At 45.9% G+C, this 24,790-nt stretch overlaps 1 pseudogene; it reads left to right on the plus strand.

Moving 5' to 3' along the window:
• Nucleotides 1–17,755: 17,755 nt before the first annotated feature.
• Nucleotides 17,756–20,497, plus strand: LOC147737988 (uncharacterized; annotated as a pseudogene).
• The last annotated feature ends 4,293 nt before the right edge of the window (nt 20,498–24,790 follow it).

Consider the following 24,790-nt stretch of genomic DNA (forward strand, 5'->3'; position numbering starts at 1 on the left):
AGCATGGAGCAGAGCGGGCAGGCCAAACTCCTGAGGACATGTGTGAAGCATCCACGGAGTAACAGGGAAACCCTAGGCATCAAAACCTTAGGCAGGACCTTCTGCAAATAAACTTCATAGCCTGACCTCCACTTTCGGCATCAGACAAACTCTTTACTGCGGGCACAACCCTATCCCGGGGCGTAAAGCATTGAGGAATTTCCAACATAGCCCCCTTCCTAACAGGTCAGGCGACCTACATAGGGTGGCCCTTAAATTATTAATGCCCCCAATTGCTGCCACTACCCTCTGTCCAGCATGATAGTGGTGCAAAGGCAGTCCTGTGTGGGTGGAGCGAGGGAGTCCCTCTTCTGGGGCTCCCTGAATAACGATGGTCCCGGGGGGCGGGCACCGACCCTGTGCCCCGACACCCCCCCACCACAGTCTAATGGAGCCTCCACTCACTGGGCTCCTGATGTCCTTGCGGGGTTTCTCAGAGCATGAAACCCCCTTGGGCAGCTCCTGGGATCTATGCGGGCCACACGGGGCCCTCGATGCCTCACTCAGGCCCCTGCAGCACAGCGCTGGACTCGCTGCAGCACTCAGGGCTCTCCATCCACCGCGGGGGCCCTGACAGCACTTCGGCTCGTTCCGGCAGTTTCCTCTTGTGGGGCACAGACCAGCTGGGTGGGCTCCCGCTCCGGTCGCTCTCCACGGGGCTCCCTCAAGACTCCGAGGCCCCGCAATGTCGCTGCTCACTTCTGGCTTCACCTGCGTTCCCCCTCCCTCACGGGGACCCGGGGCTTAGGGTCAGCTTCTTTTCCGGCTTCTTTCCTGCCTCTCAGCCAATCGGCGCGCGACTTCCAGGGGGCGCGCCGCCAACAGCCAATCTGTGTGCGGCGGCTTGGGGGCGCGGCCGGTGACGTCACCGGCGCCCCCAGCCACGTGATGCCACCTGTCCAGGCTTCTGCGAGGGCCAGCGTGGCTTCCTTAATGCTGCGGTGCCCTCTCCTGGCTCCGGGGGCCGCCGCGAGGGTCCAGTCACTAGCAGCACTCCCTTGATCAGCGACCCCGATGTCGCGGCGGTGATCCAAGGGGCTGCGGCTGTTAGTTTGGCTTCGGCACCAGTGCGGGGTAGGCACCCGCTGATTAATTTTTTATGAAGTGAGGGTAGTTGATCGTGCCACACGCGGGGTAGGCACCCGTGGCGCTTTTGAGCCCACAGTTCTTCCTGGCCCTGGGCTGCGACGGTGAGTAGGGCCTGCAGCACGACTTGGGCACAGCGCTATGAAGGGGGCAACAGCGCTTAGAAGAGCATCAAGGCAGTCCCGGTCACATCGCTTAGGATTGTGGTGTTTAGGGGCAGACAGCTACTCCAGCCCCAGCGCTTTGAGGATCAATGGTTCTTGCAGTCCCAGGCTGTATAGCGCTTGACAGGTGCACCACAGACAGCAATTCTCCCGGCCCACAATGCTTCTTCTAGGCACGGCGCTTTAGGATTGTAGGGCAAGGGGGGGTGGACAGTCCCAGCAGCAAGCCCCAGGGTAACACTCGTTACCTCCTGGGGGGGGTCCAAGATGCTCCTTCCCTTCTAGGTGCTTCTGGGCACAGCGCTTGCATGGTGTAGGCTCCCAGCACCTCAGGGACTTAGAAGGGCCCTCCTTCTTCAGGGGACCGGGGGTCATAGCAGTAGGCACTACTGGGCAAGGTGAACAGCAAGTGGGGGCTTTATCAAAACAGGGCGGTAGGCTGACACCATCCTCCACTGCAGTATGGCCCTCCTATTGAACAGCAGCCTGAACTCCTGAAGTGGGGCTTCCACTAACCCTGGGGACAGTAGAGGGGTGATAGATGGGTGCAGGGTCCAGCACACAGGCCCAAGTGGCAGTCTCCCCTAGCAGCAGGTCCCCTCACGTTCCTGTCCCAGCTCTGTCTCTGCACATGGTGGCAAATCCCCCTTATTTATAACCCCCTCACCCTACCTACCAGACAGTGCCTGAACCTTTTAGAATTCTCAGGCATACTGGTTTAAACTGGCTAAGGGAAGTAGTAGAGCACCCTGGGTGCCAGGCTTTCCCTCAAAAAGCAGGGATGGCTGGGTACCTAATGACTAGACTGCTAACCTTCTGCAGTCAGGTGGCACAACGCACAGCCATGGCATCCATCTTAAATGCGACATTTCATCAGGGTACATTTTACACAATGGGGGGAAAATACGTGCACACCATTGCATCACATTATCACATTAACATGGCGTCTCACACCACACATGGCCTATACAGTAACCTTTACCATGGGGGAGACATCCCTAAATTATGGGGGCGAAAAGCGAACTTTTTTGGGGGGAAAGGACCAAGTCCAACACAACTCCCCCCCAGCCAAAAGCCAGGGTAGACAATCATTGCCTTGATGGGCTTCCCTGCTTGGGGCAGAAAAAGGTGGACGCAGGCCCACAACTACAGGAGCACCTGCAGTTTCTTCTCCACTCTGGAACCCGAGGGTTCCCTCGCTCAACCCTCCCTTCACCAACCAAAGCTTCCCACTGAAGCTCGCTAGCGGGATGTGGCCAGGACCGGCCAGTAGGCCATCCAGATGTCTCTAGCCCTTGCTCTCTCACACAGTGGGAGGCTTTAGCCTCAGGCCCGTAGTACCCTTTGACCACTCTCCTCCTACCAAACTGCCACTGGTCCTCCCACCTGTGGTCCGATCCCTCAGGCTGGCCAGCACTCAGGGGCAAGGCTCTCCTCCCCCTACCTCTCCTTCTGGGGTTCAGCCCTCTCCTCCTACGCAGGGCACCATCAGAACACAACTCTCTCCCCAACCTAGAGTCAAAACCCTCAGGTTGAACTGGTGATAGGGGCGAGTCCTCCCTTCCCCTGCATCCCCTCCCAGAGTTCCATAACCTCCTACCTGGAGAAGTACCCCTGGGAGTCAAACCGGTAGGGACCTCGTTTACAAGTGCCCCACCCTCCAGGTCAGGCAACCCCTGAACTTGGAACCCCAGTCCAGGATCTAAACCCTGCGACTGGTCAGACCCCCGAATCTCTGGAGATCCGATTACAGATGCTCCAGGTTCTCCTGACACGAGGGGATCCCTTTCACTGGAAGGCACATCAGAACAGCATAGTCTCCCAACCTGGGGTCCCCTTATGGAACTCTCCCGGCTGTGTGGCTGCGGTTGGGGCACCTCGGGACACCTCCCTGTCTCACTCCTTCCTGTAGATAGGATGTGAGGCCCTACAACCCTCTCACTATCCTGGGACCTAGCTGGGCTACTCCTCACCTCTCCCGCCTCTCTGGGTCGGAAGATCCCTGCATCACCCCCTTCAGGATCACTATCCCAATGCCCTCTCAGACTCTCTGACACTTACCCAAAGGTCTGCCTACCGTGCGAGTTCCCTGGGGTCTGAGAACCCACACTGTAACAGGTGGGGACGCAGCATTGGAAAACAATTCTTTAGCGTGTGCTCCCTGATAACTGCATAAAACAACAGGTGATGGACAGAATGCAGGACAATGTCATACATTCACCCCAGTACAGAGATCTGGGCCTAAATCCATCGTTTTTTTGCTCACCATGCCATTCCAGTTTGAACCCAGCCATATGCAAATCAGTCTTGACCCTTTGCCCCATGGGAACAGTCCAGCCCGAACTGCCAAGCCAGGTCCTCCCTGGACTGGGAGCAAGCATCCAAGGACTGGTTTCGGGCTTTCAGCCCTCATCAGCCTGGATAGCTTGATTCCAGTCGCATACAGAGCACGGGACTCACGTCTGAGCATACCCGTCTCACTCGGGGTGACAAATGCAAAAAACAACAGGTGATGGACAGAATGCAGAACAATGTCATACATTCACCCCAGTACAGAGATCTGGGCCTAAATCCATCGTTTTTTTGCTCACCAAGCCATTCCAGTTTGAACCCAGCCATATGCAAATCAGTCTTGACCCTGTGCCCCTTGGGAACAGTCCAGCCCGAACTGCCAAGCCAGGTCATCCCTGGAAACAAGCATCCAAGGACCGGTTTCGGGCTTTCAGCCCTCATCAGCCTGGATAGCTTGATTCCAGTGTTATTTTTGCATTTGTCACCCCGAGTGGGATGGGTATGCTCAGACGTGAGTCCCATGCTCTCCACACCACTGGAGTCAAGCTATCCTGGCTGAAGATGGCTGATAGCCAGAAACCGGTCCTAGGATGCTTGATTCCGGTCCAGGAAAGACATGGTTTGGCAGTTCGGGCTGGACTGTTCCCATGAGGCACAGGGTCAAGGTTGATTTGCATATGGCCATGTCTGAACTGGGGTGGAGTGGAGTGCAAACAAACTATGGATTTAAGCCCAGATCTCTGTACTGGGGTGAATGTATGACATTGTTCTGCATTCTGTCCATCAACTTTTATTTTTGCATTTGTCACCCCGAGTGGGATGGGTATGCTCAGCCGTGAGTCCCATGCTCTCCACATCACTGGAGTCAAGCTATCCTGGCTGAAGACGGCTGATAGCCAGAAACTGGTCCTAGGATTCTTGATTCCGGTCCAGGAAAGACATGGCTTGGCAGTTCGGGCTGGACTGTTCCCATGAGGCACAGGGTCAAGGCTGATTTGCATACAGCCATGTCTGAACTGGGGTGGCAAAGTGGGCTAAAGAACGGTGAAGGATTAAACCCAGATCAGATATAGTCTCCACTGGTAGCAGGTCCCCTCATGTTCCGGTCCCAGCTCTGTCTCTGCACATGGTGGCACATCCCCCTTATTTATAACCCCCTCACCCTACCTACCAGACAGTGCCAGAACGTTCTAGAATTCTCAGGCAAACTGGTTTAAATTGGATCAGGGGGAGGAGTAGAGCACCCTGGGTGCCAGGCTTTCCCTCCAAAAGCAGGGATGGCTGGGTACCTAACGACAAGACTGCTAACCTACTGCAGTCAGGTGGCACAACGCACAGCCATGGCATCCATCTTAAATGCGACATTTCATCAAGGTACATTTTACACAATGGGGGGAAAATATGTGCACACCATTGCATCACATTATCACATTAACATGGCGTCTCACACCACACATGGCCTATACAGTAACCTTTACCATGGGGGAGACATCCTTAAATTAGTGGGACGAAAAGCGAAAAAAATTTGGTGAAAAGGGCCAAGTCCAACATAGTAACAGCTAGGTATGATGTAAAACAAACTGGTAAGTGAGGTTTTAAATAAAGGAACTGTTGTGATAAACAGACAGCAAAACATCCATGTTGAAACACCAGAAGTAAGACAATGGTACATGTTATGAAAAAATGGTTGAATAATATACAGTTCTGGGCGGTGTGTCATTATTTGTTCTTGTCTTCCAGTCTATTGGGATTTTACGAACTAACTTTGAGCGTGGAGCTTCCACGAATCTCAGAGGCAGGCAGTTCCAAAGATGGTAACAGAGAACGCTGAAAGATTTGAGTCTGGATGCTGGTAGATGGTTTTAAAGATGGGAGTCTGGATTGGACTACCAAGTGCTGGTAGATCGATTGGTAGCTCCTGGAGGGTGTTTAGTTGGTCTGTGTGTTGGCACAGCTGTCCAGGAGGTCTAAGACAATTTCAGCAATTTGCAGAGGGCTTGCCGAGGACTAAGACCGCCAAGCTTCATGCAATATTGGCTTGAGGATGTATGTCTGGACAGGATTAATTCGATTCTTATTGCAAAATGTATGACCTTGTCCAAAGAGCTTTGATGTTACCAAGGATCAAAATCTTCTGTTACAACAGATAAAGAAAGTCAATGTACCTCGAGGTTCTTGAAAAGCTCTCTGCACTGTGCTGGTACAGTCAGTATGTTCACTAGTTGCCATTTTCAAGGGGATGTTCAGAAAGAGTGGTTGAATTCATCCTTGGAATTGTATTTCTAGCTTCAGCTCTTGGAGTCTTGCAGTATGTGGTGGATGCGGTAGAACTGCCTCAATTTTCCACGGAGCTTAGAAAATCCAGATTGTCCTTCATCTCATAGCTTGAGCCCTGTGGCTTGACCAGTAGAATTGCAATAAAGAAGTTGACCTAGGCCAGTTGTACCTCACCCGACCTTTGAACTTATCATTGACGAAAGAAGCCCCTGCCTGGAAGGAAGATCTGCACAAGGCACCGCTGACAGAAGTCCTTGCTGGCGGTGACCTCAAAGCAGTGAGTGACCCACAAACCACACGATCCTTCAAGCCCAGCTGGCCACAGTCACCAAAGCAACAACAAACTTGATCCAGGGCCCGGGAGCTGTAGTAACACGTTACCAGCAGAGCGTAAGTTTGACACAGTGATGATGGCACTGGGGAACCAAGAATAGACTGATAGAATTAAAACAGGCAGACAAAGTACAAGCTAACAGAACATCACATCAGCGGAGTAAGTATGTTGTCAAGTCGTTCCTGAAGCCACTATGACTTTAATGAGGGAAGGGTTGAGTCGACGGACAAAAAGAAGAAATTCAGTTTGTGATACCTGCACTCACTGAAGGTCCTCCACCCCCATCCAGCCCTCTGGAAGCAAGGACAATAGGTGAGGCCTCAGGTCACTGAAGGTCCTTCACCCTCATCCAGCCCTCTGGAAGAGAGGACAATAGGTGAGGCCTCAGGTCACTGAAGGTCCTCCACCCGCATCCAGCCTTCTGGAAGCGAGGACAATATGTGAGGCCTCAGGTCACTGAAGGTCCTCCACCCCATCCAGCCCTCTGGAAGCGAGGACAATAGGTGAGGCCTCAGGTCACTGACGGTCCTTCACCCTCATCCAGCCCCCCGGAAGAGAGGACAATAGGTGAGGCCTCAGGTCACTGACGGTCCTTCACCCTCATCCAGCCCCCTGGAAGAGAGGACAATAGGCGAGGCCTCAGGTCACTGAAGGTCCTCCACCCTCATCCAGCCCTCTGGAAGCGAGGGCAATAGGTAATGCCTCAGTTCGCTGAAGGTTTCCACCCCTATTCAGCCCTCTGGGCGTAAGGAATATCATTTAGGACCCAGGCGATGGGTCTTAGACTTTGTGTAGGAGTAGTGTGCGGGCACTAACACGTCTTACAAACCACCTTTGTACTTTGTAAGATGTCTGATGATTGAGACAGAGGAGTTTAAAGTTGACCTGTTTTTCATCAAGGAGGCAGTGATAGGACATGATGATAGTTCTGCACCCTAACTCTATCCTTGCCAGCATATTCTGAAAGTGTAGCTGTCTTCCCCGTGCAGCCTTCCACAAGTTGAGGTAGGTAGTCCAGCCAAGAGAGAAGAAGAAGTTCTCACCCCCTCAACCCTTTAGTTTTGTTGAATCCTTCCAGTAATCCTGTTGTAAAACTCAAGAAGACCCAAAGTTTTTTGGATTTGAGGAAGAAATCAGACATCGCTGTCAAATGTACTTCCACGGTTTTTAACTTAGTCAGGCTCAACTGGTGTGGGACAAAGCTCTGGCTTTCCTGTGAGAGTCCTCTAGCAATGAGAAGAACTTCAGTATGAACTCTATTCATATTTATACATTTAGTAGTCATCAGGAAGTAAATGACTGTCAAGCACACCCTCAGACGGCTGATGGAATTGTCAGAACCCTGTTCAGCCTAAGGAACAGCTGTGTGTCATCAGCAAAGGATAATACTTTCAGACCAAAGGAGTGGACTAACCCCTCAGTGGTGCCACATCTGGTTTAAAGAGAAAGGATGAGATATCATATCCTTTGGGTTCCTCCATAAACTATTGCCAGAGCAGTAGCAGTAGAAGAAGCAAGCAGAAGAGCAACAGTGTTGGAACACCCTCGCTGAAAAAGCAGAACGATTGTAGAGCGGCCCTTGGAGCCTCCAACCGAAGGACATTCAAAACGAGAAGAAATTGTACAACAGTGTCTAAAGTGGCCGTCGGATCTAGAAGGTTCAGGCCGGCCTGAAGGTTATCATCTTGACTCATTTGAAGCTCCTCCCGTAAAGCTAAAAAAACTGTGCCGTGCAGGGGCCGAGCTGGAATCCTGGGTGTTATCCAAATAAGAGCACAGTCCCCTAGACTTTTATGACCTGATTTAGAGTTTGGGTACTCCTTTGCAAACACGAAAGAATAAACTGCCTGGATGGCAGACCTTAAGGGTTTCAAGCTTCCTCTGACAGCCAATAGAGTAGGGCTCGTCAAAGGAGGGGTATTACACTGCCCACCTTATTTAGGGTGGGTGATGTACTGTCGTCTTTAGGTCTCGCCTAGCGATGCAGCGTATTTGCTGTTCACTTGGCGAGATCTATTGTCGTCGATTTATTTGTGGAAGAGGTACAGGATATGTGCACGAGCCCGGACAGGATATGTGCAAGCGTATGGTGTGCTGGCACGGCGCGCCTATGTCAGCTGCTTCCATTTACCAGCTTGTGAACGGACAGCATTCCATTTGTCGCTGCTTGTTGTAGTGTGGCGTGGTTAGGATTGTAGCTCCTTCCCCACGCTGTTACCCGTAGCTTCCGGTTTACCGCTGAAGCTACATTTTGGCATCCTGCCCTCCTCTCCTCTAATGCTGGTACACAGTACATTTGCATAACAAACATTTTTATAAGATATGTGCTAAACGATGCATCTTTTTTAAGTCTGGTTTAGGACTGACTTAGATGCCAGGCAGCGCCTTAAAAGGGAAGACCATGGTGCAGTTAAAAACGGGTACAAAACTAATCTAATAGTGAAAGTAATACCATATAATGTGCCTACTGAGGACGCAGTAAGTGTATTGGGTGCAGTTGTTTGTCGTCTTTTGTTTACTTCCCCTGCCCCTGTGAGAGGGCTTGCTCTCGTGCTCCCTTTCTCGCACCTAGGATTTCCTTTGCTAAATGAAGTGTTGTGCAAGAGAGAAGGTCATAATACCAGTAAAACTTAAAACAATGAAAGCATACATAACAAGAAACCCAAACGACGCAATGTTGAACGCGGAGTAAACTGTGCAACACAGATGTGTGTGTGGTACACGGTGTGTTTAGTGCTGCAAAAACAGGCACCTCACCCCCAGGTCGAAGCAGGTACACAGAAGGATGCAGACAGGCAGTCACCGGCTAGCAGTGTTCTGAACAGGAATGCCCACTTTATCACCCTTGCCCTCCCGGTATGCTATAATAGATTAGTAGAGTGCATACATATTTTCATTTGTTTAATTTTATTGTGTAAATTTGAGTATATATACATGCATATATCATCTGTAGGTATGTTTAACATGTGGTGGTTAATTATGACATATGACTTGTGTGTGCCACACATCTCATTCACTTTTTCACATACATTCGTAGTAGCGGCGACGCCTTCCTTTTCTGCACACACCGCTTCATATTGAAGTTAGCGGCCATGCTTTTGTTTTATCCTGCTGGGCTCGCCACAAAGAGCTTTTCACACCTACCTCCCGGTCACAAACGCAGGAAGAACAGCGGTCGGTAAAGACAAAGTAACTGGCACAGGATCATCAGATAACATATTATAATATATCTACTTTGGACTGTTTTCCTTTTCTTACATGTGCTTAATAGTTAAATACTTTTGATTCTATTTTCATTTAACATTTACTTTTTATTTTACATTAAATACGCTCAAGTTTACATGTATTATTTTTAAAAACACATAATCAAACCAATCCTCACATGTTATAGTTAGGTAAAATACTTTGCTATTTGCAATGCCCATAGCTCTAACTCTTGAAAATGCCAAACCTATTGCATTGCAAATGCTTGTTTTTGTTAGTCAACTCCAGGTAAAACCTGGTAGCGATGAACAGAAAAGAAAATTTTGATCCACACTCCCCGTGAAAAACATCCCAGTGTGTTTTTCAGAAACAAATTCTGGCTTTATAAACATTTGGTGGGTTGCCATCAAAATCGAATGTGGGCGTCCACCACATTTTTATGCCCTTAAAAGAACCCCTGTCAATGTACAAAGGTGACGAAGTTTCAACTGGACTAGTCAGGCCTTTCGTTCTGTGGTGAACCAAATACCATAACTGCCTCAACACTAAAAGAAGCGTAAGTGCTACTGGAAGCTTTCAAGATACTGGTAGCAAAGGCCCATTGAAGTGGACTCCGTAGACGGCATTGACTCAGTTTAGGGTCATGTCCCATTGAGTACCATGACGCTATGAGACACTGGTAGCAAAGGCCCATTGAAGTGGACTCCGTAGATGGCATTGACTCAGTTTAGGTTCATGTCCCATTGAGTACCATGACGCTATGAAACACTGGTAGCAAAGGCCCATTGAAGTGGACTCCGTAGACGGCATTGACTCAGTTTAGGTTCATGTCCCATTGAGTACCATGATGCTACGAGACACTGGTAGCAAAGGCCCATTGAAGTGGACTCCGTAGACGGCATTGACTCAGTTTAGGTTCATGTCCCATTGAGTACCATGACGCTATGAGACACTGGTAGCAAAGGCCCATTGAAGTGGACTCCGTAGACGGCATTGACTCAGTTTAGGTTCATGTCCCATTGAGTACCATGACGCTATGAGACACTGGTAGCAAAGGCCCATTGAAGTGGACTCCGTAGACGGCATTGACTCAGTTTAGGGTCATGTCCCATTGAGTACCATGACGCTATGAGACCAATTGGGGTCTTAATTAGTCTAATCCTGCACTATCTCTTGATGTGATACTAAACCCTAGGCCTTGATAAACTGGACATAAAGGGAAATAGCATTTACAATGCACCATTTACCACGCATGCCTTTTCCCCGCATGCCTTTACAACAAAATGCCAAGTATATATATCAGATGTGTGTGTATGTATCACCTACAGGCGGTTGCCAATAGGTAGTTCTAGTTAGGATGTAGTTTACATAGGAAGAGCGTTTTTTCATTTGCCAATATCTTTGGTGTCATTTGACGAATCCTCGTGAAATTTTTAAAAGTAGTTTGCAACTCACTTTAGCTGCTGTCTTTTTTCGGGGTGATCTGTCAAGCGGGGGCTTAGAAAAAAGGGGGGTCCCAAAACGCTTTTTCCCTGTGTTAATTTCCAAAGGAAATATAGACATGGCTACAGCCCTGACCTGCTTAACAGAATGACACCAGATTTGGCAGGAAAATGGATATTGATTCTGGGAAGTGCCTTTTTGTGATTTCTTTAAATCTGTACAGTAGTTGCAGAGTTATTTAAAGAAATACCTTGGGACACAGAGGACCCCCAACACTACCCAATCTCGTGCTGTGATCTGATTGGCTACCAACACTTCAAACCAGGAAGTGTTGGAAGCCATCTTGTCACTCTGCTTGAATCAAGTCACAGAAAAAAACATTAAAAAAAAGAAAATGGTGTCGGGTAGAAACACCCTGACCCCACTGGGTCTCTTCAAGGGAGTCCCACAAGGATCTCGCATGACCAAAAAAGCATTAAAAACAATAATTTCAGCAGGATCCGTGGACCCTGCCGAATTTTTTGTTGTTAAACAAAGCGTGGTCTCCTGTGTTGGCCCCAGGTGGGCCAGGTCCTGAGGGCATTTCTAAAAATAATAGAGTGAGGGGAACACAGGTCCCCTCCATGAAGCTGAATATTGCCCCAGGGGCCATCACCTACCCGGGGCTGCTTTAAAAATGAAAGTGGGGGAGGGTCGCACAGCAGGGCTCGACAAATCCTAAAAATTGTACTAGTCCTGCAGGTCTAGTACCTTGGAAAATCCCATCGACCTGACTGTAACCTACTTCACCTCCGTCTCTGAAAACAGAGCAAAACTGACAAGATAACAAGATAACAAGATTTAAAGGCATCTTTATTGCTCATTCCCTTTGTGAGCAATAAAAATGCCTTTAAATCTTGTTATCTTGTCACTTTTGCTCCGTTTTCAAAGACAGAGCACAAAAGTTAGTTTGTCTTCCTAAAGGGCGAGTAGGACCTAAAAATAGCTCGTCCTAATCAATTCTCCCTCTCAAATGCGAGCGGGCGAGTGGATTTGTCGAGCCCTGTACAGCCTCCCCCACTGCCCAGGAACCATCACCTCCCTGGAGGCTCCTTGACTCCCCACCTGCCCCGGTGTCCGCCACCTCCCCGGGGCTTTCTCTTTACACAAAGCGTGGGTCGGGCGGACCCCCCTTCCTCCACCCTGGGGGCTGCCACCTTCTCAGGGCTTTAATTTGAAATAATGCGGGGGCCACACAGAACCCCTGCGACCTCCCTGGGCCTTTTGTCAATTTGGAAGGGGGGGCCAACGTGGTCTTCCCGGAGACCCAGGGACCACTTCTCAAGGGCTCTAATTTTAATTGATGTGTGGGGGCCACACAGACCCCCCTGCAACCCCAGGGACTGCCACCTCTTTTTTGTTAAATGTATTGCAGGGGACATATGCCCCTCTGCAGCCCTGGGGGAAATATGAAGAACCTGCAGCCAATAATGGCCCTGGGCACCCCAGGCCAGACTCCTGCTATTTCCCGGGGTGCCCACCCCTGGGACATAGCTGTTTGTTGTGGCTTGGCGGGAGCTATACCGCTCCGGCCAAGCCACAGCAAACTGTGTTCCACTTCTAGCAAGCGAGAGCAGAAAAAAATGCTCTTGCTTGCTGAAAGCGGGGCATTATGGGGCAAGATTCTAGAGTTTAGGGAATATTATTGTATTAGCTCTCAGCTGAGCCTGAGAGCCTGCCCCCTGAGGAGGGTTTTGATATTGGATACTATAATATTCACTGCACTTTAGAATTTCGTCCCATAATGCTTTGCAGGGCCTTTGGTTGGGATTGTATTTTTGCCCATACCTGTGCTTGGGGTGGTCCAAGGAGGATGGGACCACCACCAAATCATTTCAGCATCGTGTGCTGTTTGTGTTCAAGGATTCTGCTTGGTCCTGTCCCTAGGTTAGGAAGGACCCCAGAATCATCACATCTCTCACTGCTTGCTGTTTTTTTATTTTCACTTTTATGAGATGATTATATACATTTTAGCATGTAATAATGTTACTTGTCGTTTTCCCAAGGGTATGTGTGGATTCTGTTTTCTTAATTGTGGTGAGACGGAATGGAGTTGCGGAGCAGAATTCACTGAGTTTTTGATCAATTCCACAGAATTCGGTGTAGTGGTACTCCGCCAACTACGCCCACTCTTATCTGTGTGTTCATATTTTGTGTGTGTGTTTGTGGACCTGTGCAAACCTTTGTATGTGTATTTCTTTGTAGGTACACCCTTTTCTGCCGTAGAAGATAGAAAGCCTCTTTTAATTAGGTATTCCCCAAGCCTGCCTTACACATTAAAAAACACATTAAATGACATTAGCACACCCGCAATTTTCTATGTATTCACAATCACATTTATCCCAAACACAGATTGTTTTTCCTCCATTCCTACTTTCAAACTAGAGGCGTAGCTTCCATTTGCGCAGCAGGTGCAGTGGCACCAGGGCCCACTGAACTCCTAATTATTGCTGTATTTCACAGTTTAACATGGGTCAAAGAGGGAATTTCTTTCTTGGACTAGAGCCCCGGACACACTGGCTCCTGCTGTCACCTAGCCTTGCTGGAGAACAAATGTTATTTGCGAGAGGGATGCTGTATGAAAGAGTGAAGACTCGTTGGATATTGTTCTACTCGTGAAATACATCTGCTTTCGAGTTGGAAATGATTATCAGCCCGTCAGTGGCAGGAAGTTCCATCGGGGAGCATGGCACTGCTTAACAGGACTGAATGTGAACACAGCTAAGTAGGGGAAGCTGCCCAGCGCATTACCTTTGCTTGTGTTCTAGGCCTTGTCATAAAGTTTGGGCATCTTAATTAGATATGGTGATCTCCTGTATGTGCTGCAAGCAAGTGCACCATCCCGCCGAGATATTAAGGCGTTAAGAGCCCTGTCCGTTGGGGAAGGTTACTTGCGAACCACAGAGACTTGAAGGTGGAGCAGCCATAAAGACAAGCCCAAGGGCAGTCTGGAGGTCAGCCAGCGTGTAACCCTTATTACGTATAATCTCTTTAGTTCGGATGGAGCTGGTAAAAACAGTTATCTTCCCCACGTAAATATGAAATATGGAAATACAGAGCATCTATATACTTTAACACTGAAAACTGCCAACATTTCTGTGTGAAAATGTGGACGAAATGAGGAATTACAAGGGGAATTTGAGAAGTATATCACAAAACGTGTAATAGATGATTAGAGGACAGCCGTGTTGGAGACCTTAAATGTGTAGTGATGTTTGTTTTAAAAATACTATGGTTGTCGTACACTGGGTTGCTCGGTTGAAGGCGTGAGTCGAAACACGTAGGCATTGTGTGTTGAGTGTTGATGCATTATAGAATTAATAAAACAGTAGTGAGCGCTTGGACAATGGGGTGTCGTCTTCGTGGGACACAGAGTGAGAGTGCGGCTGATCGTCCTTTGAATGAAGTCGTTTTGAGGTGGTTTATCGCAGGGCCATTGTTGTAAATCATCATGCGTGGTTAAGGTATATGAATGGTAAAGACTTTCGTAGTAAAGGTGTTACGTGGTCAAGGCATATGCATGGTAAAGACTTGCGTGGTAAAGGTGTTACGTGGTAAAGGCATACGTGGTAAAGGCATTTGTTGGAATGTATGACATTACAATTATTCTAATCCTGCACTATCTCATGACTTGAAACTAAACCCTGAGCCTTGATAAACTGGACACAGACAGCCCAAAAAAAGTGTAAAAACATGTCCAGGAATGTCATGTCACATTGTCATCACATGCCATTTTCCCAGTGCATTGTACCATTTCCCCAGTTGTGCCCGGATAAATGGTGCTATGTACCATATAGCACTACTCGCCACCATGTTTAGAGGGTGATCCATTTCTCTTCCTACCCTGGAAGGAGAGTTACTCCTGCATTTTGTTGAAGTGAAACTCTAATTGTTTCCAGTGTCAGAAAGTGTCAGATTGGCGTCTGTGAATGCGCACTTGCTCACAAGTTAGTGGTCATTCACAAACTGACAAGGTGAAGCATGCGTGCGCTGCATTTACTAGTGTGTGATTCTACACATGCAAAACATGTACACCTGGCAGCTATCATCTGACTAGTTTTGTTTTCAAACATTGTAAAATGAGTTGCTTAGCCCTAAAAACTACAAATATTTGTGCATAGATAAGCTGTAAATAACTCATCTGGGGGCACAGACAAGCCCACTGACACCAAGAGAGAAACAGTAATAACGCTTATTCACAGGCCCTGGAAAACCCCCTAGGTCTGCTCATCATACAGACCCATCTCCCTCCTAAACATTCATGCATTCTGGAACACAACGTAGAGCATTCATAATGGCCTTTTGACTGCAAGCCACAGCAGTGGTGAGATAATACTGTGCCATTAATAAAATGGATGCTTTCCAAACTGAAAAGACACTGGACACAATGTCCGCCAAGGGCCCGATTTATATTTAGGCGGATGGTTTATTCTGTCATAAATGTGGCAGGTGTCCCGTCCACCCTATTAAAAGTGAATTATATCCTCTGGCATTTGTAATAAAGTGGATGGAATCTGTTATGTTTGAGAAAATAACCTGTCCGATAAACTCTAAATCAGGCCCCTTGTCTGCAGCAAGTGTTGTAGAAGGAGCAAGAGCCAGCGTTGTAGGAAGAGGGCCTAGAAGCAGATATAGTCCCCATGTCACTGAAGCACCTACCTCTTCACTTCCTCTGTTTATACCTCATTAGCACCTACCTGTGACCCTGCTCTGTTTGTACCTCATAGGTGCCTATATGTGCACCTCATCTGTTTATACCTCACAAGCACTCACCTGTGCACTACCTTTGTTTAAAGCTAATAGGCCCCTTCCTGTGCACCTCCTCAGTTAGTACCTCCCAGGTGAGCTTCTGAAATGAAGCTTGTGAGCTCTGTACTGCCAACCGTGGCCTCTTGACTGTCAGGCCATTATCTGCATCTGCTGTGTGCATGCTTCAAGTGTGTCTCCTGCCACAGCTAACAATGAACCCTGTAGAGTGAGTACACAGACCGAGGGGATTAGGGAGCTGAAGGACATGGAATGAGGTATACCTGGATAAAAGAAATATGGGATGGGAGAAATGAGACTTCACCTGTGGACATCAGACACCTCCTCCCGCTCTACCAAAGCCCTGATGAGTCACAAAGTAGCATCCTGGCCTTCAGACAGACCACAATAAGTCAAATATCTTGTAAATGTTGAAAAACAAAAACAATTATTAATGTGCACACATCTGTTGGATGCTTGATATTTCAGTTAAATTATTGGTTGTGATGGATTCTCTATAAGGAATAAATGACTGATATTGTTGAATAATAAATTACATGATTTAATGTTTGTTTGCCAAATCTGTGTGCGCAATATAAAGTCGGGCCATTAGATTAACCCCTCATTCTGTTTCACAGAAAACCCTGGAAGGAGCTGTGGATTGAAATACAACAGGATCTTAACTTTACCTACTTTAGGAAGAACTAAAGACTCACTTTTTAAGTTGTCTTTCAGGCCAGAATCAGTCAATAGTTCAAGGGAGATGGATATATATTCCGCTGATAGAAAATCCACCTCAACTCAGGATAATGCTCCAGTCTTCCAGGTTAGAAGGATCCAGAAATGCTTGAGCCAGGAGGGCTGTAAAATGTGTTGAAGGTGACTTAGGGGCTTATTACGAGTGTGGCGGTCTTCCAATGGGACTACCACAGCGGAGGTACCAGGCAGACTGTCACGCCCAATGAGAGCCCGCCGCCGGATTATGACCTAAATCCAGGGTGGGTGGGCGGTGCAGCAGCGGTCCTGCGGCGGCTGTATTAGGCTCATTGGAGAACCTAAACAGCATACCACCACCTTAAGAGTGCCTGCAGCACGTCCCTGCACCATGTCATGCATGCCACACTGTGCAGGAACAAGGCTGCAATTCCATGGGGTGGCACAACATGTGCCCCCCGCATGCAACCCCTGGAGCAGAATCGGCCGGGGCCCTGTTAGGGCCCCCTTACCTGCATGTCCTTTATCCTTTTCATGGCGGCGTCCCCGCCAGGGAAAAGGAAGGTGGATATGCAGACCGTAATATGATCGGCGATGTCGGAATCCGCACTGCCAACATATTTGGGGTGTTTGCAGACCTCCGCCACAGCAGGATCCTTGATCCTGGCGGGGGGGCGGTCCCACCACCACACTCATAATATGGCGGTCAGTTCGCCTGGATGGTGGCAGTTGGACCGCAACCGCGAGTACCGCGATCATGAGGACCGTCACACTTATAGGAAGACTCTTAATAAGCTGCTAGGTAAAGGCGGGAGTTGACATTTGAGCTGATCCAGTGTGAACAGGAAAGCATTGTGGAAAAAGGTGTCTGGAGTTACCTTTGTCATATATACTTCCTAAAGAGCCACCTTTGTCATGTATACTTCCTGAAGAGTTACCTTTGTTATACACTTCCTAAAGAGTTACCTTTGTCATACACTTCCTGAAGAGTTACCTTGGTTAAATACTTCCTGAAGAGTTACCTTTGGTAGCTTCTTTCTGAAACTGAACTAACAGCAGCGCTTCCTGATTCCTCTCTTTTTCCACAATCTGTTCTGTTTAAATGAAATCTTGTCCATGTATATCTACCTAAAACTCTACCTGTAGCACATGAGTGCTCTGTAGCTGCCCTTTCTTTAGTAAGTTACTCTGTGAATAATGGTAAATCACCGCCTTTTCAGAAGTAAGTACAATGTGACATGTTCAACCACAGTTTTAATGAAATATCCATGTATGGTAAAATCTTCCTTACTAAATTTCAAATATGGTAGAGAAGAGATGTCTTCTACAGCTGGTTAAATATTGTGTATTCACATTCTTTACATTTACGTTTAGTAATATTGCATTTCTTTACATCCAACAGAAAATAAGCCTTAAATGCATGGATTGATTATGAATAATGAAGATAACACATCAAACCAGCACAAATTGTCAAAAATACGGAGCTCCAAAAACATCAGTGAAATCAGAGGCAGAGGACAGATCCAGGAAGAAGCAGTCAAAGGCAATTCAGTGAGTGTACGAGTCTGAGCTCTGCACCTCGACACCCTAAGATGAAGAAATGACCTCAACAAAACTAAGACAACAAAACTGACAAACCACCTTCTGACCAGCTTTGATCATGAGGCCGGTATGAGAGTTGGAGGAAAGTCTTGTGTCTATTTGGGATCCATAGCTTGGAACAAACTCCCTCTTCAGCGTTGAGCTGTTAGCAACATGATAATGTTTAAAAAAAGGTTGAAAACTTGGCTTTTTGTCCATGTTTGAAACAAACTGATTTACTTTTTTTTCTGACTTGTGCTCGGCCCCAGGACACTCTTTGGAGTAGCTGTACACATTACGAATCGCTTCACCATCATGATGTGGCTAGAGTAGTGCTTCGCTATCGAAACTGGCAGCAGACCAGCATTCAGTGCTCTAGGTGTATTGCAAACTCTTTCTAGCCAAACCGCAGGCACCAGGGAAAAGCACAACGAAGTGGAGCCGAACAACTGAAGGCTAAAGGAAAGCGGAGATCTGCTCTCTAAACTACAGAGTATTGTCCCAATTTGTACCTACCGGAACGAAGATTAAGCTTTACCCGCAAGCATGCGAAGCCATTATCCATTCTAAAGATGCAATCACCCTCAAGGAAGCCTTACTGATATTATGAATGTGGCAGGTATTTAGTGAGTCTTGTATTTTATTGTTAAATCGGAAATCAAGCATCCACAATATCACACACATACAGGGAATGTGAAAATAACGCAAGTGGTTTATTAACTATGCTGACCCTTCAGGAAACACGGTCAGGAGAAAAATCGTGCAATTCCACTGAATATGTCAAGAACTTTAGCCAATTAGAAACCATAAAAGAGCATCAGCGAATACAAACAGGGGAAAAACCATACCATTGCAGTGAATGTGTAAAGAGCTTCAGTCAAATTTCAAACCTCCGCTCACACACAGGGGAAAAACCATACCATTGCAGTGAATGTGTGAAGAGCTTCTGTCGGTTACAAGAACTCCGAAAACATCAGCGAACCCACACAGGGGAAAAACCATACCATTGCAGTGAATGTGTAAAGAACTTCAGTCAGTTAGCAGCCCTCCAGAGACATCAGCGAATACACACAGGGGAAAAACCATACAATTGCAGTGAATGTGGAAGTAGTTTTAGGGTACAATCAAACCTCCACACACATCAGAAAACACACACAGGGGAAAAACCATACCAGTGCAGTGAATGTGTAAAGAGCTTCAGTCAGTTAATAGACCTCCAGAGACATCAGCGAATACACACCGGGGAAAAAACCATACAATTGCAGCGAATGTGGAAGTAGTTTTAGGTTACAATCAGACCTCCACACACATCAGAGAAAACACACAGGGGAAAAACCATACCATTGCAATGAATGTGGCAGTAGTTTTACTTACTCTTCAGCATTAAGAAATCATCAGCGAGCTCACAAAGGGGAAACAAATCTTTTAAATGCCATGAGTGTTTGAAAAGCTGAAGTCCATTATCAATCCTAAACAGGCATCAGCGAACACACGCAGAAGAAAAGCCTTCAAGTGCAATGAATGTGTGAAGAAATGTAGTCAATTATCAAGCCTATGTAGACATCAGCTTACACACACTCTGTAAATACATTACAACTGTAGTGAGTGTAGAAGTACCTTTAGGAAATCTTACGCATTAAGGATTCATTAGTTAATGCACACAGAGAAAAATCCTTTCAGGTGAAGTGAATGTGTGAATATCTTCTGTCAGTTATTAAACCTACGGATACATCAACTAACATACACAGAGTAAAAATGGGCATTGCAATGAATGTCAGAAGTAATTTTGTCAATTGTGAACACACCTGGGGCAAACCGTACAATTGCACTAAAAGTGTGACGAGCTTTTGTCAATTTCTGATCCTACAGAGCCTCAGCGAACACACACCTTCATTATAAATAATCCTAGAGATGCAGTGGATTCAGAAAGAACTTAATAACAATAGCAATAATTTGGACTCATCTGAGGCATTGACAGGAGTAGAACAGTGCAGTTATTGTGAGATGAAGGAATTACAGGAAATATTTGTATAATTATGTGGGATATTCAAATACCAGATGAATAAAGACTCGACTAGATGAAAAGAAGAAAACCAAAGATTCGTAGAATAATAAAAGTGTCTGTTCCCAGTGATTGTTCACTTCGGTACACATTGAAAAAAACAATGTGATATAACAGGAAATCCACTGGGAGACTAGCACAATGTGGAATAAAAGAAAAGAAACACTGGCGGGTTTTATTTGGCGGTGAAGAGTTACAAAGAAAAACATCCAAAAGTTCCTGTTCATGCTACTTGTAAAAGTGTAGGGATGAATACGATTCTGCCTGCACACATTGCTATATTAGCATAAGTGAGTTAGTTGCTCAAACGCCATTTTGCTGTTTTTGCACATGACACTACATGTCTCTGTTTTTATAAAGACAAACAGCTTGCTTTTCCTTCACATGAGAACGGACTGTTTTTCACATCTCTAGACTCACACTGCGACCTCAAGTCTGCACAAAGTGTTCAATGTTAAAATAACAATGTATGCTGTTGATGCAGGTTGATCGGTCCACACTCTAGACACAACACAAACAGAGCTGCTAATTTCTGAAACTCAGGTGCTTTTAATATTGCACTGCATGCATGAGACTAGCACTTGGAAAAAACCTTTCAATCAACAAAGAGCTGTGCTGATCTGGGATGTGATTCACTTCACCTGACTTTGGAGGTATGGGGTTCCCGGGTTTAACCTAGAGAACTTCTATTATTAAAATACCTAGCTCCTAGCAAGGGGAGGGTGGTACACAAGGCGCTATAGATCTGGTTCCACTATCATTATAATATGATTTCTCCATTTGTATGTTATGGAATTGTAACAATGCTGATTGTATTGATTTTATGCATCTTTTTACTTATGTTAGCAAAGATACTGCATCTTAGAGCACGTAGTTGAAATAAACATTTTAAACTATACATTGACTCTGATTACTCACATTGTGGACATTTATGAGAGTAAAAACAAAAGAGTGTTCTTGATTCCCACTATTCCTGAGAGGTCCCAAAGTCGCTTGTTCATTGGTAGCTTCGCTGTAGTACGGAGAATGAATGAGACACTGATGCTAGTTGGATAGGGGTTCTGGGCACTGAGGTGGATTTTTGGTATACCACAATACACTGAGGTCCTGGTTTCCTGCGCATAGTTCTGTGCATGAGCAGAATTCCCGCAACATGGCGCCCAAAGTCTTGATTAGTGCTCGTATCTGTCCACAATACACTCAAAACCTTTTCCGGTTAACAGGCGTGACGGATGAACCTACCTATACGAATGTGTTATAGGTTAATTCAAGCATGAGATTTATGAAAAGGTTCACATTTTGAAATACATCAAAATTATTATTATTATTGTGAATATTTACACACAGGTACATATTTTAGATCGTTTAGTGCAATACCAGAAAGAATAGAGGCTTCAAGCTAGATAATTAAAACTGTATTGTGTTTCTGCATTTTACACAGAAAAGTGACAAAGCACTGATGACAGTCTGGGAACTGGTTTTCTCGGACTAGAAATGCGTCGGCACATCTGAGGGAGCAATCAATATCACTAAGCATTTTAACTAGCTCTGGCTGGTTGTAAAAGTCATCCTTATTTTAGGACGTGCTCCTTCATTTTGACTTTGTCTCTTCATTCTTTATTAATTCAGATTAACTTTTTTGAAAATTTCAATTGTTTGTGTTTGTATAGTGAATTTTTTGTGGAATGTATGATAATTGGGTATATAAATTGTAAATATTTTGTTTGTAAATAGTTAGATGTTGGAATTTAAATGTATTGAATGTACAGTTTTTTCCTGTAAAGAAGAATGACATTTTTTTTCGAAATAGACAAGTATAAATAAATATACCGGGTCAAACTCAATAAGTTTGTGTTTCTCCTATGATCTGAAATAAGTCTTTGGAAATTAATTGGGTGTAGACATATTCTTGTGTTTTCTGGTTTTGGATTATCGACATTTAAATTCACGTTGTCGTACATGTGCGGTACAGAACACCCACAGTTCAGCTCTCGTTAACAGTCTGATGTGAAAAAGATTTAAGATCACACGAGGCATTTCAAATGGCTTTTTTAGTCATAACCTGTCCTCCGTTAGCTTTCAATGGACAGTGTTCACTTGTGGCGGCAAACAAAAACAATTTAAAAGATTGGCCATGGGCTATAAAAACAGCCCAGGTGTCTTTACCGCACGTGTCGTCTCTTTGTTAGATGGCATTGATCCTAATGCGTACTCGTACATTGATGATATTTATCTAATGGACGACGAATTATGGCCGCATCTGTGTCGCATTGACCACATCATAGTTATGTTTGCGGACTTCAGTTATAAATTTATCTTTGCAAAGTCAGACATTGCGGAGTTCACTGTTGAGCCCAGTGTTGTTCCTGGGCTCAACAATGAAGGTAGAGGTGTTGCACCTCACTTCTTAGAGAAATGTGCATGTTTATGGTCTCCTACAACTCTGAAAAAACTACAATCCTTGCTGGGATTTTTGAATTTCGGGCGTACTTGTATTCCCGATTATGCCCAGCGTATCAAACCTCTATATGCTTTGATACAACCAACTTTTACCAAGTCATGCCGGCTGCCGGGACATTCAGCTATTCTGCAATTTTTGCATTCTGATCTTTTTTGAATCTAAGTACTTATTGACTCATGATAACCACACTAACCTGGTAATAAGAATTGTGCCTGGTGCCATGGGTTTCACGTACTTGACGTTTAATGAAGGAGACACAGTGCCTATCGCTTACAAGTCACACTTGTACACTTTGGCTGAAAAGCGATTTTCTTCTGTCGAGAAAGTCTTGACAGCTGTACAGATGGCGATTCTAAAAGAGAGAGCGCAGTCACAAGGAAAACACATGTTGGTTGTTACACCTTTTACTGCATTTGAAGCAGTGATGAAAGCCAGTGTACCAAATTCTAAAGTTTTATATCCTAATTGGATACAATGGGCAACTTCGTTGACACCTCCGGATTTCACATTTATCTTTGCCCCTTCATTGCAAACTCAGAAGTTCTTACAGTATGAGTTTGTTCATCCTGTTCCTATGTTCATGCGCACGCTTGAGGATTACCATTGTATCATTAACACTGACAGTTCGGCGCAACCGGCAATAGGATCTAAGCATTCTTATTCAGTGGCCTGCGCAATCGTGGCTGGTACCATGGTGAATGGAGAATTCAAGTCCGATGTCGTGCACACGCAGACATTAGGTGACTGTACCGCCCAGTTGGCAGAGCTACGTGCTCTAGTGCTTGGGTCAGTGAGAAGGAGGGGTAAAATGTCCCAACCCCTTACTAGCTGTTTTTTGAGCAATGGTCCCTCTTTTCTGTCAAGCTTGCCCTCAGCATGGGGAACCCCCTAACCCCCTATTATAGCAAAGTTTGAGAAAGGTGTGTCAGGGTAAGCTTTGTTTTTTATAGTCTATTATGGAAAAATTCCAATTGCACGAGACGACTCGTACCGGCATTACACCAAAATCAGGGAATCCCTATTTATCCACAGAAAAGAACGACCAGATATACTTCTTCAACCTGATTCGTAACACCCTGAGGAAGCCCCAGGCCGGATGGCCATGTAAGGGGTGGAACAAGTGTTGGCTGTTCTCCTACGTACTATCACGAATATAGTAACACCTTTATTAAAACAAAAAAAATGAACCATCGTGTGATTGGAATTTTTCCATAATAGACTATAAAAAACAAAGCTTGCCCTGACACACCTTTCTCAAACTTTGCTCTAGTGTTTGCATTGAAGTTTGCTGACCCTCGTGTGACTACTTTAATTGTGAGTGACTCTAATTACTGTGTTCAGTCCTTCAATAAAAATTTATTCTTTTGGACTCAAAATGACTATCGTGATTCCAAAGGTGGCACGATTAAGCACAAGATGAAATGGGTTTGAGTCGCAGAAATAATGAACGTCTGCCTCTCGTAAATGTAATTCATACTCTTGGTCACCAGGGTGTAGGAGTACACGCTGTTGGCAACAGTCTTGCTGGTGAAGCAGCAAAGACCGCAGTAGCAACATATGTAGTAGCAGCAGTTAAAAGGTCCAACAGTAAGAATGATGATGACATCTTGGCAGCTATAGCTGCTACAGAGATCGGTGATAATTACCATAAGGGTTTCCCTTCTAAATACTCTTTATCAATGAAGTCCTGATAAAGTTCCCTATGTGAGAATTAACAACGTTGGTGACAGGATGATTCCCGAGGACCGCAGGCTACCCTTGATAACAGTCGCTCACAAAGGCATAGCCTCGGTTCATGCCGACGTTTCAGCGTATATCTATCTTACAGCAGCGTTACTGGTGGCGTGGATTGTATAAATAAACTTGTGAATATGTCCTTTCTTTTTTTTTTTTTATAAATTTTTGGAAACCTTTATTGTGCAATAGTAACAGAACAAATACGGGCCCACAACCATCAGGCCGGCCACGATTCCATTTAAAGCACAAGTGCAAGCAATACGTCAACACAGTAGCACATCAGTACAAATTGGCAAGTAATTTAGGTTACACTGGAGAACGCCGTGATACCGTGTCACAGGAGCAATGAAGGTTAATTTTTAAAGATTTTGTTGCAAATATGAAAGTAGTCTTTTTTTAATAAAAATAGTAAACTAAGAAGAGCAGAGTCCGTGCAAGCGCATCACGACATGAGCAGGCAACTTTGTCACGTATTCTAACTACAACGATAGCCAGATACCCCCCAGGCAGTATGGCGGCTCAAGAATTTGCGCAAAAGGATAATCAAACTAAGTATCGTGCTCCGTGCCCACCGCCACCCACCCCCTACCATTCCCATTCACGGACCCAAG

This window comes from Lissotriton vulgaris, chromosome 1_1, assembly GCF_964263255.1.
Source record: "Lissotriton vulgaris chromosome 1_1, aLisVul1.2, whole genome shotgun sequence".
Lineage (NCBI taxonomy): Eukaryota > Metazoa > Chordata > Amphibia > Caudata > Salamandridae > Lissotriton > Lissotriton vulgaris.